At 38.2% G+C, this 16,048-nt stretch overlaps 1 pseudogene; it reads right to left on the bottom strand.

Moving 5' to 3' along the window:
• LOC127434202 (synaptonemal complex protein 2-like) overlaps window positions 1–16,048 on the bottom strand; it is an 88,465-nt pseudogene that overhangs the window by 19,413 nt on the left and 53,004 nt on the right.

The following is a 16,048-nucleotide window of genomic DNA, read 5'->3' on the forward strand; positions in this document are numbered from 1 at the left end:
TGAACTGAGGTTGGCTAATGCACTAAAGCTACCGGCAACACATCACGTGCGCTTGAAACGTCATTAGGACTGGGAATCGTAAGGAATTTCACGATTCCGGTTCGGATTTCTTTTAACGATTCCGGTTCCTTAACGTTTTTTTTAAAGAATTATTTAGAAATGAGAAATGCAATTCTTATTTTATTTACTACCCTCTGCTGTCTGTTGCCAAATGATGAGATCACTTCAGATTTCTACAGAGCAAATATAACAAATCAGAAATACATTTAATATAATTCTTGTAAAAGGTGTGTTTGCAGACTTTGAGACATAATTAACTATATTTTAAATAAACAAATCTTAATCAACAAGAAATGTTATGGCATATTTCATTAAATCGTTTATTTTTTTGTAAAATTCCACCAATTACAACAAAACTTGTATCTTTAATTATACATTGCCATATGAACAATCAGTCAGGAACTGCACTGCTTGATTTAATAGAGACACAGGTCATCATTAAATAAACAGTAACAGTTCCAGAGAGTTTAGACTGTGTTATGTAGCCTAATGTTGTATTTCAAGCTTGTGAGACTTCAACAGTTCTTATTTTATTTCGAGCTGGACATTCATAACTTGCACATCAGTATGAGATTACTTGTATACCAGACTATAAATGGAAGCGCATTGTTTCGCGCCGTAGATTCAAAAGAACTGTTTGAATAATTCTTTCAGGATCGTACTATACCGGCAGCACTGTATGTTTAACACTGTAGATTTAAAAGAACTGTCTCGAAGGTCGTTCCACTGGGAATCAAATACACTGGCAGAGCTGTGTGTTTTACGCTGTAGAGTCAGTAGAGGGCAGCGCTGCTGCAGAAATGTGCTGCTGGAAACACTGTCAGAGTATTTCAGGACAGTGTTCCAGCCGCATTGGCAGAAAATTACACGCAGGAAAACTGTTAACGGAACCGAAAGTCACAGATATATAGAATAAAAATATATAGATCTATGTTGATGTCTTGGATGCGAGTGATTCTGGATACAAAACCCCTTCATGTTCAGGCTACAGCTTTTTAACAAAATTAAGCAAAATTGCTACAGCATATCAGTGGATCGAAGAAACGGGTGAGTAGTTGATTCCATATTACGCGATTTCTATGAAACAGAGATCGGACAATGGCACGATACAGAAGCGGAACACACATCTGTATGGTGGCATGTTGTTTTGTGCTACTCTTTGCTCTCGTATTCTGCATCTACCAGTGTCGGGAACTAACTGACTAGAGCGAAGCTTAACGAACTTGAAATATTTTTGAACAAGTAGGCTACACTTGCTAAAGACAGAATGTGTCAAATGGATAAAAACTGAGAATACAATAAATTGAATGGATTGACAAGCATTTTTTTAAACTCTGTTCCGGACCGGGGCATAATTTAACCCGTGTATACATAAAAAATTAAAAGAATTCTGAAAAGTGTGAATGCCACTCAAACCCCTTCATTCACAGATTTGTTGCCCATGAACAAACATTTCACTTCACTTAAAAAGCACATTGGTACACCAAATATGTCTAGTTATTTCTTGTCATTGCTAGAAAGAATAATAGGCCTTAGTAATGAAAACCATCTTCTCTTATTCAAAGTGCTCACTTTTTAATTATTCAATGGTAGGCTATATTAATTTATAATATTAAGTGATATTTGGCATCTAATTTTAAAGTGTTTTTTTTTTTTTTTTTAAATAAAGATTTAATCTTTTAAAGTGAATAAGCATGTATGTTCTTGTTGTGGACCTATATGAATTCACTTACACATTGATATGACCTGTTTTTACATCAATTTACTATTACAGCATTACATTCAGAATTTTTATTCCAGCTGTCCTCTCCAGCTCTCGTGGCAGCAGCGATGTTTCTTCTTGCTGTGCAAATGTGTTTAAAGCTGAATTGTGTAACTTTGTTAAAATACTTTCTCTTATTCTAGCTTAATATGCAGAGACAGCTGTAGCCCATTTGTAGGTTACTCTCAAAACCGTAAACACTGTGTCTCTGTGGCACTAAAAAATTTCCTCTGTTTGTCTGAGAGACCCGTGCATACCATACCAACACAATAAAATCAACTCATTTACATTTACGCATTTGGCAGATGCTTTTATCCAAAGCGACTTACAGTGCACTTATTACAGAGACATTTTCCCCGGAGCAACCTGGAGTTAAGGGCCTTGCTCAACGACACTCATTCGGTGGCACTAGTGCCGAAAAAATTACGCTTCAGATTCTTTTTAATTTTCATAACGATCTTCAGCAAAGAAGGAAATGACTCATGTAGGAAGTGAATCACACTCAGAGTCTCTCTCCATGATGCACGTGATTGTTTGGTGAAAACGTCATCTATTCATGTGCGTGCTTGTTTTGTGATATATGGCACTGCAGTGGAGGAGAAGATTTTCTGGAAATAATTTAATTTCATAGTCATATGACTTTAGAAGACTTGGAATATATTGTGTGCACTACATTTTAGACATTGTTTTTTTAAGGGATTTTTATGGTGTTTGTTGTATTTTTGGAGCGTACTGTAAACAGTTCACTTTCATTGAAAGGAAAAATGGATAAACATTTTAAACAACAGGCACCTTCCATGTCAACTCAACCAGAGGTCCCCAGCTCAATGGATCAATTATATTTAAATATATTGAGTAGTTCATAATTTTGTAGAGGGGATCAAAATAAAATGTTCTCCTAGAGCCACAGGTTAGAAAAAAAAAAAAAACTGATTAACTCTGTAAATATTGATCCATGGCATTTATTTTAGCTTTCATCATGAATGTTTATCTTTCTTCAGAAAAAGTATACAAATCAAAAATTTAATTTGATTTGACATGGGATAACCCAACAAACAGAACATACTACTGATAATTTTAGTGCAAGTTATGCGACTAAGTACGTTAGTTTGCTTTTGTCTTGTACTCACAGAAAAGTGTGCTCCCAGTTGAGTCTTAAATGTGTTAAAAGCGGTTCTGACGCTAGAACCCAACTCTTCCTCTGACTCTTCATCCTCCAATGCTTGAGTTACTCGCTCTACATACACACACACTTCTCATTGGCATTCAGGTCACTGGCAGAGTCTGGCAGTGTGCAGCAGCGAACAATTGTGTAATCATCAGATTTACACAAACTTCATTTTTAACTTTGTTAATAGGGGAGAATTTAAAACACACACACTAGTAGAATTGGAGTAGAACACTAGAAGAATTAAATTAGACACCTCCACTTGGGCTGGAAAACTTTCAAAGTCTGTGAGAACGCGTGTTCAGTGTGAACCTCTAAAGAATGTGTTTGTGTTCGGTCTTCAAAGCAGACCATTTACCTGCAGCATCCTCTAGTGAGCTGGACAGGACAGTCTTCTCGGTTTGAGAGTCGGGTGTTTGGACAGCTCCTGTTGGTCCATTTTTATACTCATATCTGGCTCTATGTGCCACACACAGTCACAGTTAATACCACTACAATCTCATCACTGATTGGTTGAAGGTGCCATAGATACTGATTTTTTGGTTTAGATGGAAAATTCTCACCTGATGATTCTAGCAGATCGCTTCTTTGGGGAGGTGATGCTTCTTTATCTAAACTGGGTTCCTAAAAGAGTAATTTTTTAATACAAATAAAATAAAATAAAATGTGCAGCAGGTAACTGCACTAAACACACTAAAGTTAGGTTGTACCTCTTCAATAAGATTATCAGGTTCCTCTACAGGTAAACTGGTTTCTGAAAAAACAGTCTTGTCTTGAAAAACTGGGAAAGGCAATACTAGTGATAGATTAAAAAAATTAAAATAAATACAATTAAACTATGAAAATAGTTTATACAAGGTCAGGACACTTAGGTCAGTCTTTACAGGTTATGTGGAAAAAAAAAAAAAAAAAAAAATATATATATATATATATATATATATATATATATATATATATATATATATATATATATACACATTTTTTTGTTTTTGTTTTTTTCTCTGAGAAAACACTTTCTGGATCCAAGTTGAAAATGTAATTTGTAGGTGATCCCCTACCCCTGAACATTGGCTCAACCAATAGTGTGAGTTTGGGGCAGGACTATCAGATTTTCTTAAAAATGGAAGACAAGAGAAATCTTAACTGAAAATGTAATTTTTGCCATTTCATTTGATGATGGTACACATGGTTGCACACTTCTATCAAAAGCACTTTTGACATTTAATCGTGCAGAATATGAATTGATATCTATTCTACATATTTCTTGATATCATACTGTATACTGTAATTCTTGCTGTCAGTAATACAATTCCTGCTAGTGAAAATGCTGATTTATGATAACATTATTATGTTGGCCTGACAAAGCCAACATACTGATCTACTATTTAAGCTCAAGCCAACATACTGATCTACTATTTAAGCTTCTTCTTCTTCTTCTTCTTCTTCTTCTTCTTCTTCTTCTTCTTCTTCTTCTTCTGAGCCAAAATTTAAACAGTATCTCCTCCTAGAGCTTTCAAGCTACAAACACCAAACTCGCCACAGACCTTCAAATTGGTCTGACTCGGGTTGCTATCTCTTTTCTAACTGATCGGACTTCCGGTATTCCTGTATCAGACTTTCGAACAGGACTGATTTTAAATTGACTCCCATTCAAGGTGTCAAAACATTTCCCTGTAATATCTCCTTAAGAGGATTCAATCTACTTATTATCACTCCACCACTCATACTTTCTATCTATCACTCCATCACTCTCTTTTCTATCTTTCCATCACTCTTTTTATTATTTCTTTCACTCCATCACTTTAACACCCTAGCAACTGCATACAACCTAGCAACCATTTAGTGCACCCTAGCAACCAAAACCCATTGACTGCCATTCAAAATGGCTAAGATGGATATCTCCAGATCAGAATGTCCTACAGACATGAGAGTTGGCTTGTTTGAATTGGGTGAGCAATCAGTCTTCATGGAAACTACTTTGCCAAAGCCTAGCAACCATTTAGAGCATCCTAGCAACCAACCCCACTGACTTCCTTTTCAAATCACTTAGATGGGTATCTCAGGTTCAGAATGTCATAGAGACTTCATTGTTGGCTTGTATGACTCAGAACAGCAAGCAGCCTTCTTGGTATCACACTGACAACTGCCTAGCAGCCACATGGGCTTACCCTAGCAACCAAGTAACAAATCACATATCTCTGCACCAGAACATCGCAGAGACTTCTGGGTTGACTTATTTCACTCAGGATGGCAAGGAGCCATGTCAAGTATCACCCTAGTTTCTGCTTAGCAACCAGATGGGGTTACCCTAGCAACAAATCACATATCTCTGCACCAGAACATCGTAAAGACTTCTGGGTTGATTTATTTCACTCAGAATGGCAAGGAGCCTTGATGAGTATCACCCTGGTAACTGCTTAGCAACCAGATGGGTTACCCTAGCAACCAAGTAACAAATCACATATCCCTGAACCAGAACATCGTAGAGAATTCCAGGTTGACTTATTTCACTCAGAATGGAAAGGAGGCTTGATAAGTATTACCCTGGTAACTGCACAGCAACCAGATGGGGTTACCCTAGCAACCAAGTAACAAACCACATATCTCTGCACCAGAAAATCATAGAGATTTCCGGGTTGACTTATTTCACTCAGGATGGCAAGGAGCCTTGAATAGTATCACCCTGATAACTGCTTAGCAACCAGATGGGGTTACCTTTGCAACCAAGTAACAAATCACATATCTCTGCACCAGAAATTCGTAGAGACTTCCGGGTTGACTTATTTCACTCAGGATGGCAAGGAGCCATGTTAAGTATCACCTTGGTAACTGCCTAGCAACCAGATGGGGTTACACTAGCAACCAAGTAACAAATCACATATCTTTGCACCAGAACATCATAGAGACTTCTGGGTTGACTTATTTCACTGAGGACAGCAAGGAGGCTTGATAAGTATCACCCTGGTAACTGCCGAAGCAACCAGATGGGGTTACCTTAGCAAACACATAACAAATCACATATCTCTGCACCAGAACATCGTAGAAACTTCCGGGTTGATTTATTTCACTCAGGATGGCAAGGAGCCTTGAATAATATCACCCTGGTAACTGCTTAGCAACCAGATGGGGTAAACCTAGCAACCAAGATACAAATATAATTTCTCTGCACCAGAAAATCGTACAGACTTCCGGGTTGACTTATTTCAATCAGGATGGCAAGGAGCCTCAAATAGTATCACCCTGGTAACTGCTTAGCAACCAGATGGGGTAAACCTAGCAACCAAGATATAAATATCATATCTCTGCACCAGAAAATCGTAGAGACTTCAGGGTTGACTTATTTCACTGAGGATGGCAAGAAGGCTTGATAAGTCTCACCCTGGTAACTACCTAGCAACCAGATGGGGTTACCCTAGCAACCAAGATACAAATCACATATCTCTGCACCAGAACATCGTAGAGACTTCCGGGTTGACTTTTTTCACTGAGGATGGCAAGAAGGCTTGATAAGTATCACCCTGGTAACTACCTAGCAACCAGATGGGGTTACCCTAGCAACCAAGATACAAATCACATATCTCTGCACCAGAACATCGTAGAGACTTCCGGGTTGACATTTCACTGAGGATGGCAAGAAGGCTTGATAAGTCTCACCCTGGTAACTGCCTAGCAACCAGATGGGGTTACCCTAGCAACCAAGTAACAAATCACATATCTCTGCACCAGAACATCAGAGACTTCCAGGTTGGCTCTTCAAACTATTTTAAACTTTCAGACAAGGTTTTGTCAAGCCAACATAGTTTGTCTTCAAACTTTACTATCTAGTTTTATTATGTTGGCTTGACAAAGCCAACATACTGATCTACTATTTAAGCTTATTATTATTATTATTATTATTATTATTATTCTGAGCCAAAATTTAAAAAGTATCTTATCCTAGAGCTTTCAAGCTACAAACACCAAACTCGCCACAGACTTTCAGACTGGTCTGACTCGGGTTGCTATCTCTTTTCTAACTGATCGGACTTCCGGTATTCCTGTATCAGACTTCCAAACAGGACTGATTTTAAATTGAGTCCCATTCAAGGTGTGAAAACTTTTCCCTGTAATAACTCCTTTAGAGGATTCAATCTACTTACTATCACTCCACCACTCATACTTTCTACCTATCACTCCATCACTCTCTTTTCTATTTTTCCATCACTCCACTCTTTTCATTCTTTCTTTCACTCCATCACTTTAACATCCTAGCAACTGCATACAACCTAGCAACCATTTAGTGCACCCTAGCAACCAAAATCCATTGATTGCCGTTCAAAATGGCTTAGATGGATATCTCCTGATCAGAATGTCCTACAGACATGAGAGTTGGCTTGTTTGATTTGGGTGAGCAATCCGTCTTCAAGTATCATCATGGAAACTACTTAGCCACACCCTAGCAACCATTTAGAGCACCCTAGCACCAAACCCCATTGACTTCCATTTAAAATCGCATAGATGGTATCTCAGAATCAGAATGTCGTAGAGACTTCATTGTTGGCTTGTATGACTCAGAACAGCAAGCAACCTTCTTGGTATCACACTGGCAACTGCCTAGCAACCATATGGGCTTATCCTAGCAACCAAGTAATAAATCACATATCTCTGCACCAGAACATCGTAGAGACTTCCGGGTTGACTTATTTCATGCAGGATGGAAAGGATGCTTGATGAGTATCAACCTGGTAACTGCACAGCAACCAGATGGGGTTACCTTAGCAACCAAGTAACAAAACACATAACTCTGCACCAGAATATCCTAGAGTCTTCGGGGTTGACTTATTTCACTCAGGATGGCAACAAGCCTTGATAAGTATCACCCTGTTAATTGCTTAGCAACCAGATGGGGTTACCCTAGCAACCAAGTAACAAATCACATATCTCTCCACCAGAACATCGTAGAGACTTCCAGGTTGAGTTATTTCACTCAGGATGGCAAGGAGCCATGTTATGTATCACCCTGGTAACTTCCTAGCAACCATATGGGGTTACCCTAGCAACCAAGTAACCAATCACATATCTCTGCACCAGAACATCATAGAGATTTCTGGTTTCATTCATTTGACTCAGGGTAGCAAGGAGCCTTTTCAGTATCACCTTGGTAACTGCCTAGCAACCAAATGGGGTTAGACTAGCAACCAATTTGCCATTCAGAAAAACAAGCAAGGGGTAGGGTTGCATAGGAATTTTTGCAGCTGGCTGTCTATCTGTATGATGTTCCTTCTGTCTGTCTGACTGTAAGACCTTCAAACTTCCAACTCTTCAAACTATTTTAAACTTTCAGACAAGGCTTTGTCAAGCCAACATAAAGTTTGTCTTCAAACTTTACTATCTAGTTTACATTTGCTCTAGTAAAAGCATTTAACTCTTGATATCAAAAATTACATTACTAGGGGCAATACCCATTCTTGATATCCAAAATGATATTTAAACTAGTAATAAAATAGTTTTTTATATCTGTAATTTTAATTTAACTAGTAGAATTAAACAGTGATTTGTCATTCACTCATTAATTCATGCCATTAATTTCTTACTACTGGTAGTTTCTTGCCAATTAAAAAATGCACATACTGTAAGCTTTTACTTCTTACTAGTATTTAATTATTTTTCCTTTTAATGCCATATCAGCATAAATGTATATTTTCATGGCAAGATCACAGTAGTATAATAAATCATGTCATATGTAGCAACTCAATGTAATACATGCATAAAGCATTACATTTTTAATGTAATAAAATGTTCATAATGTAATAACGGTTTTTACATTAAGAAATTACATTATGAACTCAAAAACATTTAAATTAAAATGTAATAATTTTGTCATATTGTAATAATTTCCAAAACAGAACAATAGTATTTTTTAAGACATAAAGAACATTGGTATTCCTTTAGAGTTAGATTTTAAAAATCTAAATCTAGTCTTAAACTACCCACGAAATGCACCAGATTTAAATATTCATGCATTTATTATTATTATTATTATTATTATTACAGATGTTGTTGATGTTATTATTATTATTATTACTGTACATTACTTCTAATATACACATAAGCTAAAGACACTTGTAGTCTTCAGTTAAAAGAGGATATTAGATAATTTTCAATTTGACAATGAAAAGGTAAACATACTGATAAATCAGAATCAGAATCAGCTTTATTGCCAAGTATGCTTACACATACAAGGAATTTGTCTTGGTGACAGCTTCCAGTGTACGACAATACAAAAACAGTACAAAAACAGCAGCAAGACATAGATAATAATAAAAAATAATTATACACATACGTACATACACACACAGACACACATACATACATACACACATACACATATGTAGTGCAAATTTAATACAAATCTGTTATCTGTTATGTACAGTGCAAATTCAATGTTATATACATTGCAAATGTTTTTTTGTTTTTTTTTTCTTCAGAGGAATGAAATGGCAAAATAGGCTGGATATGTTAGATAAATATAAAAAAGATTAAACTGTGTATTGCACATAGTTATTGCTCAATGGGGCAATTTAACTGTTCATGAGATGGATAGCCTGAGGGAAAAAACTGATCCTGTGCCTGACACTTCTGGTGCTCAGAGCTCTGAAGCATCGGCCAAAAGGCAACAGTTCAAAAAAGTGTATTGGGTGAGTGGGGTCCTTTAAATTAATAACTGCTTGCTTGATCTGAACAAAATGGGTGTCATTTTATGTAATTACTATATTTTTTTGTTTTCAGCAGGGAGTGCCCCCCACTGGCCCAGTAAAAGCTAATGAGCAGGGTGAGAGGGGTCCAGAGTGATTTTTCCAGCCTTTTTCTTCATTCTGGAAGTGTATAGTTCTTGAAGGGGGGGCAGGGAGCAACCAATAATCCTCTCAGCAGTCCAAACTGTCCTTTGTAGTCTTCTGATGTCTGATTTCGTAGCTGAACCAAACCAGACAGTTATTGAAGTGCAGAGGACAGACTCAATGACTGCTGAGTAGAACTGTATCAGCAGCACCTGTGGCAGGTTGAACTTCCTCAGCTGGCAAAGGAAGTACAACCTCTGCTGGGCCTTTTTCACAATGGAGTCAATGTGTGTCTCCCACTTCAGGTCCTGTGAGATGGTAGTGCCCAGGAACCTGAATGACTCCATTGCTGCCACAGTGCTGTTTAGAATGGTGAGGGGGGTCAGTGTTGGGGTGTTCCTCCTAAAGTCCACGATCATCTCCACCGTTTTGAGCGTGTTCAGCTCAAGGTTGTTTTGACTGCACCAGACAGCCAGCTGTTCAACCTCCCTTCTGTATGCAGACTCATCGTCATCTCGGATGAGGCCGATGACAGTGGTGTCATCTGCAAACTTCAGGAGCTTGACAGAGGGGTCCTTGGTGATGCAGTCGTTGGTGTAGAGGGAGAAGAGTAGTGGGGAGAGCACACATCCCTGGGGGGAACCAGTGCTGATTGTACATGTGCTGGAAGTGAATTTCCCCTGTCTCACAAGCTGCTGCCTGTCCATCAGAAAGCTGGTAATCCACTGACAGATAGACATGGGAACAGAGAGTTGGTGTAATTTATTCTGGAGTATATCTGGGATGATGGTGTTGAAAGCTGAACTGAAGTCCACAAAAAGGATCCTTTTATATGCCCCTGGTCTGTCCAGATGTTGCAAGATATGATGCAATCCCATGTTGACTGCATCATCCACAGACCTGTTTGCTCAATAAGCAAATTGAAGGGGATCTAGAAAGGTGATGTTCCAGTGATGTTCTTCAGGTGGGCCAACACCAGTCTCTCAAATGATTTCATGACCACAGATGTCAGGGCGACAGGTCTGTAGTCATTAAGTCCTGTGATTTTGGTTTCTTTGGGACAGGAATAATAATTGAGTGATTGAAGCAGCATGGGACTTCACACTGCTCCAGTGATCTATTGAAGATCTGTGTGAAGATGGTGGCCAGCTGGTTAGCACAGGACTAAAGACACGCTGGTGAGATGCCATCTGGGCCTGAAGCTTTCCTCGTTTTTTGTTTCTGAAAAGACCCGGCTCACATCATCTTCACAGATCTTAAGTGCAGGTTGAGTAACAGGAGGGGGGAGGAGGGGGGTTGCAGGAGGTGTTGGTGTTTGTGTGAAGTGAAGGTCAGAGTGGGTGTGGGTTGTGATATTGGGCCTTTCAAATCTACAGTAGAACACATTCAGGTCGTCAGCCAGTTGTTGGTCCACCACAGGGTTGGGGGTAGGAGTCTTGTAATTTGTGAGTTGTTTCATGTACCAACCAGCATCTCAGAATAGCCTTCTGAGATGCTATTCTTCTCACCACAATTGTACAGAGCGGTTATCGGAGTTTACCGGCATGCTGCATGTGTGTTTGTAGCTTTCTATCCTGCTTAGCATTGTTTATTCTTAGTAGTTCATCGTTTTATCTTTTGCCATTTTACCACGTGCTTCGGGTTTTTTCTGCTTTTCTACTGCATGTATTTTACCGCGTGCACCCGTTTTCTCTCTTTTTTCTTTTCCCGCTTGTCTACATCTCGCGTCTCGACTGCGTGCATTCGTTTTCTCCATTGTGTTTTACATGGTTTATTGAATCAATCTCAAACATCTGCTGATCAGGAACCACATCGATCTCAAACCCTTGCCACTCAAGAACCATAACAACAACAACAAACAATTGCAGTAAGTTATGGCATCTGCTCATGTTATTTCTTCCTGCACTGCTTGTCACATATTTACTAAAGCTTCTTCTGTCAGCAGTGAGGGATTCACATGTGATAAATGTAAGGAATTAGTCAGGCTGATAGAGAAGGTTAATGAGTTAGACACATGCATCCGAACACTAGTGGAGTTCAGTGAGAAACAGAAGCCGGTAGATACTGTTTCGGATGCAGGTAGTACAGCGAGCAACACACTTTGGTTCCGGCTGTGGAGCCCCCACACCAGGGCGTTTGGGTGATGTCCCGACGGCATACTCGCTCAGCAAAGTGAAACCACTCTCCTGTTCCAATCGATTCTCCCTACTCAGTGATGCACCCACTGAGAATCATGTTGAAAGAGCCTTAATAATTGGTGATTCTATTGTAAGGAACGTGGAAATAGAGACTCCAGCCACCATTGTTAAATGTATTTCCAGGGCTCGAGCATCTAACATCAGATCAAATTTACAAGTGCTGGCTAATGCTAAACGTAGATTTTCTAAAATTGTTATTCATGTCGTCACTAACGAGGTCCGGCTTCGCCAGTCGGAGATCACTAAAGATAATGTTAAAGACGTGTGTGAATGTGCAAAAACAATGTCAGACACTGTAACATGCTTTGGCCCCCTCCCTGCTCATCGTGGTGATGAGGTTTATAGTAGATTAGTGTCACTGAACGGCTGGATGTCTGAGTGGTGTCCGGAGAAGTTTTTGGGGTAGAACTGACCTACTAAAGAGAGACGGACTCCATCCCTCCAGGGAAGGTTCTGCTCTCCTCTCTAGTAATTTGGATCATAGTCTTAATAGTGATAGTATTTGACTAATTAGGGCCCAGGTCAGGAAGCAGACAAACTGGTTAATCCGAATGTCAGCTAACTGCCTTGAGACGTCACACAGTTCACATAAACTACAACACATAGAGACTGTATCACAGAGATATCATATAGAGACCATGTCTGTTCCCCGAACTACCAAACACAAACCCCTCACTAAATAATTTAGAACATTTTTTATTAAGGTTAAACTTGATAAATATCATATAAAAGGTAGGGCTACTAAACATTAGACCTCTTTCTACCAAAGCACTAATTGTAAATGAAATGATTACAGATCATAGTTTGGATGCGCTCTGTTTGACTAAAATCTGGCTTAAACCAGATGAAAATTTTAGTTTAAATGAATCTACTCCCTCAAGTTATAGTTATAAACATGAGCCTCATCTGAAGGGTTGAGGTGTTGTTGCTACAATTTACAGTGATGTTTTTGGTGTTACTCAGGAGGACAGGATATAAGTTTGTCTTTTGAACCAAATACATAATGTGACACTGTCAGATATAAATAAAAAAAAATCACTGTCAGCTTTTGCCCTTGATACAGTATACAGATCTCACAGGCCGTACTCAGATTTCATTGAATTTGCAAATATTCTACCAGATCTATTAGTTAATGTAGATAGAGCTTTAATTGTTGGTGACTTCATCATTCACATAGATAATGAAAATTACACATTGGGATTAGCATTTATCAATATTCTCAACTCTCTTGGAGTGACGGGACCAACTCATCACCATAATCATACACTAGATTTAATTGTCATATGGAGTTGATGTTGATACTATAGAAATTCTACCATAGAGCAATGACATCTCAGATCATTACCTTGTCTCTTGTTTGCTGTGATCAGCTAATGTCACTCAATCAACACCATGCTATCTTTCAGGTAGAACTATTCTTTTGACCACTAAAGATAGCTTCACTAATAATCTTCCAGAACTCTCATACTCAGTAAGCCAAAAAGTCTAGAAGAACTTGATGTAAAACAGACAATATAAATACAGTCTTCTCTAACACTCTTGATAGTTTCGGCCCCCTTCGATTAAAGAAAATTCAAGAAAAAAGCAATGATCACACTCATGATCTCAAGAGAGCAGCTTGGAAAATGGAGCGCAAGTGGAAGAATACAAAATTAGGTATTTCCCGGTGCATGGAAGGATAGTGTCTGTAGCTACAGACAGGCACTAAAAGCTGCCAGGTCAGCATATTTTAACAAACTCATAGAAAATAACCACAACAGTCCTAGGTGTTTATTCAGTACTGTGACTAAATTGGTTAGGAATAAAGCATCAACTGAACCAGATATTCCATCGCAGCACAACAGTAATGACTTCATGAATTTCTTTACTAATACAATTTAAATCAGAAATAAAACTGGAACTATGCAATCATCTGTCACAACACCTCAGAAAACAGTGTCGCTGTTTCAACAATTTCCTCATGAGCAACTTCAATCTAGTGCTTTTAGATCTTAGTGCTGCCTTTGACATGATAGATCACGACATTCTCTTGAATAGGCTGGAGAATTATGTTGGAATTAGTGGACTTGCATCAGCATGGTTTAGGTCCTATTTATTAGACCGCTACCATTTTGTATGTGTTAACGAGGAATTGTCAAATCAAAACAAAAGTATGGAGTGCCACAGTGATCAGTTTTCGGGCCTCTACTTTTCTCCTTATACATGCTTCCTCTGAGAGATATTATCAGGAATCATGGAATAAATTTCCACTGTTATGCCAACAATACCCAATTTATATTTCTTCTAAACCCAACAAAAATTCACAATTCTGTATCAATGAAATCAAAGATCGCATGGACAGACATTTCCTTCTACTCAATTCCGACAAAACAGAGGTACTAATTATTGGACCAAAAACCTCTAAAAAAATAAATAAAAATAAGCCGCTAAAATATAATTTGACTCAATGGATGTACTGTTACGTTGTCTTCTACAGCAAAGAACTTGGGTGTTATATTTGATACCAATCTGTCCTTTGAAAATCAAATTTCCAATATTTGTAGAACAGCATTCTTCCACCTTAGAAATATTGCTGTTATGACACATGCTCTCTGTTGCTGATGCCGAAAAACTAATTCATGCATTCATGACCTCAAGACTAGAATATTGTAATGCATTACCGGGAGGATGTCCAGCAAATTCAATAAATAAACTTCAATTGGTTCAAAATGCAGCTGCCAGAGTGCGGACTAGAACAAGAAATATAATCATATTAGCCCCATTTTATCGTCGTTACATTGGCTACCTGTTAAATTTTGTATTCATTTTAAAATTCTGTGAAGTACATACAAAGCTTTGAATGGGCTAACTCCACAGTACTTAAGTGACCTTCTGACATGCTATATTCCATCACGTTCATTAAGATCACAAAAATCTGGCTTGTTAATAGTTTCTAGAATGTCAAAATCCACAAAAGGAGGTAGATCCTTTTCCTATTTGGCTCCAAAACTATGGAATAGTCTACCTAACACTGTTTGGGATGCAGACACTATAGTCTAGACTAAAGACTCAAATGTTTAGCTAAGCATACACCTAATTTATCCATCAACTCACAATTAGGCTGCTTTAGTTAGGTCTGCCGGAACCAGAAACATATATCATGATCTATATAACTCTGCACAAAATTGAATGACATCTACGCTAATATTATTCTATTTGCTTCCATGATTCATATCCTGAGGTTACTAGAGCCGGCCTGATCCAGCTCTGTTCCTGCTTGGTGTCAGACTTCACTGGTATGTGTCTCTGAGTGATGACGAATAAATGCAGTCTGTGCTATCCAGACATTCACTTCAGTCTTTTACGATGGACTTCAGAGGATGAACTGATGCCAACTCCAACTCTAAGACATTGGATACTTCATATGCCACTGCCTGAACCTTGGATTTAGGATGGACCCCAGGTTGAAATGCGATGCAACTCATTGATCTCTACCTGCATCATCTTTGTCTATTGATGGACTACACTCTTGAAATGGAATACATAGACTATCATTTCATCAGCCAACTACAAGGACAATGCATCTATGTGAACCTCTGCAGTTAATCCACTGGACCTCAGCACTTAATTTACTAATCTTAAACCATGACCTGCACTGCACATAAATAACTAATATTGGCATTATATTCATGCTGGTTAGTCAGAGGGGAACTGGCCCCCACAGTGAGCTTGGTTTCCCCCAAGGTTATTTTTCTCCATTAACCAACATCTTATGGAGATTTGTGTTCCTTGCCACAGTCGCCTTAAGCTTGCTCACAGGGGTAAATACAATTATTAAATATTTGTACACAATTTACAATCATATTTAATCAAATTAATCAATCAACATTTATTTATAAAGCACATTTAAACAACATAAGTTGTTCCAAAGTGCTATACAATAGAGAAAATGAAACTATAATAGAGGAAAAATATCAAGAATAAAAACAAGAAAACAGCATATACATAAGAATCACAATCAATAAACATCCATCATATAAAAATTTTCAAAAGCTAAAAGAAT

Source organism: Myxocyprinus asiaticus, chromosome 44, assembly GCF_019703515.2.
Source record: "Myxocyprinus asiaticus isolate MX2 ecotype Aquarium Trade chromosome 44, UBuf_Myxa_2, whole genome shotgun sequence".
Classification (NCBI taxonomy): domain Eukaryota; kingdom Metazoa; phylum Chordata; class Actinopteri; order Cypriniformes; family Catostomidae; genus Myxocyprinus; species Myxocyprinus asiaticus.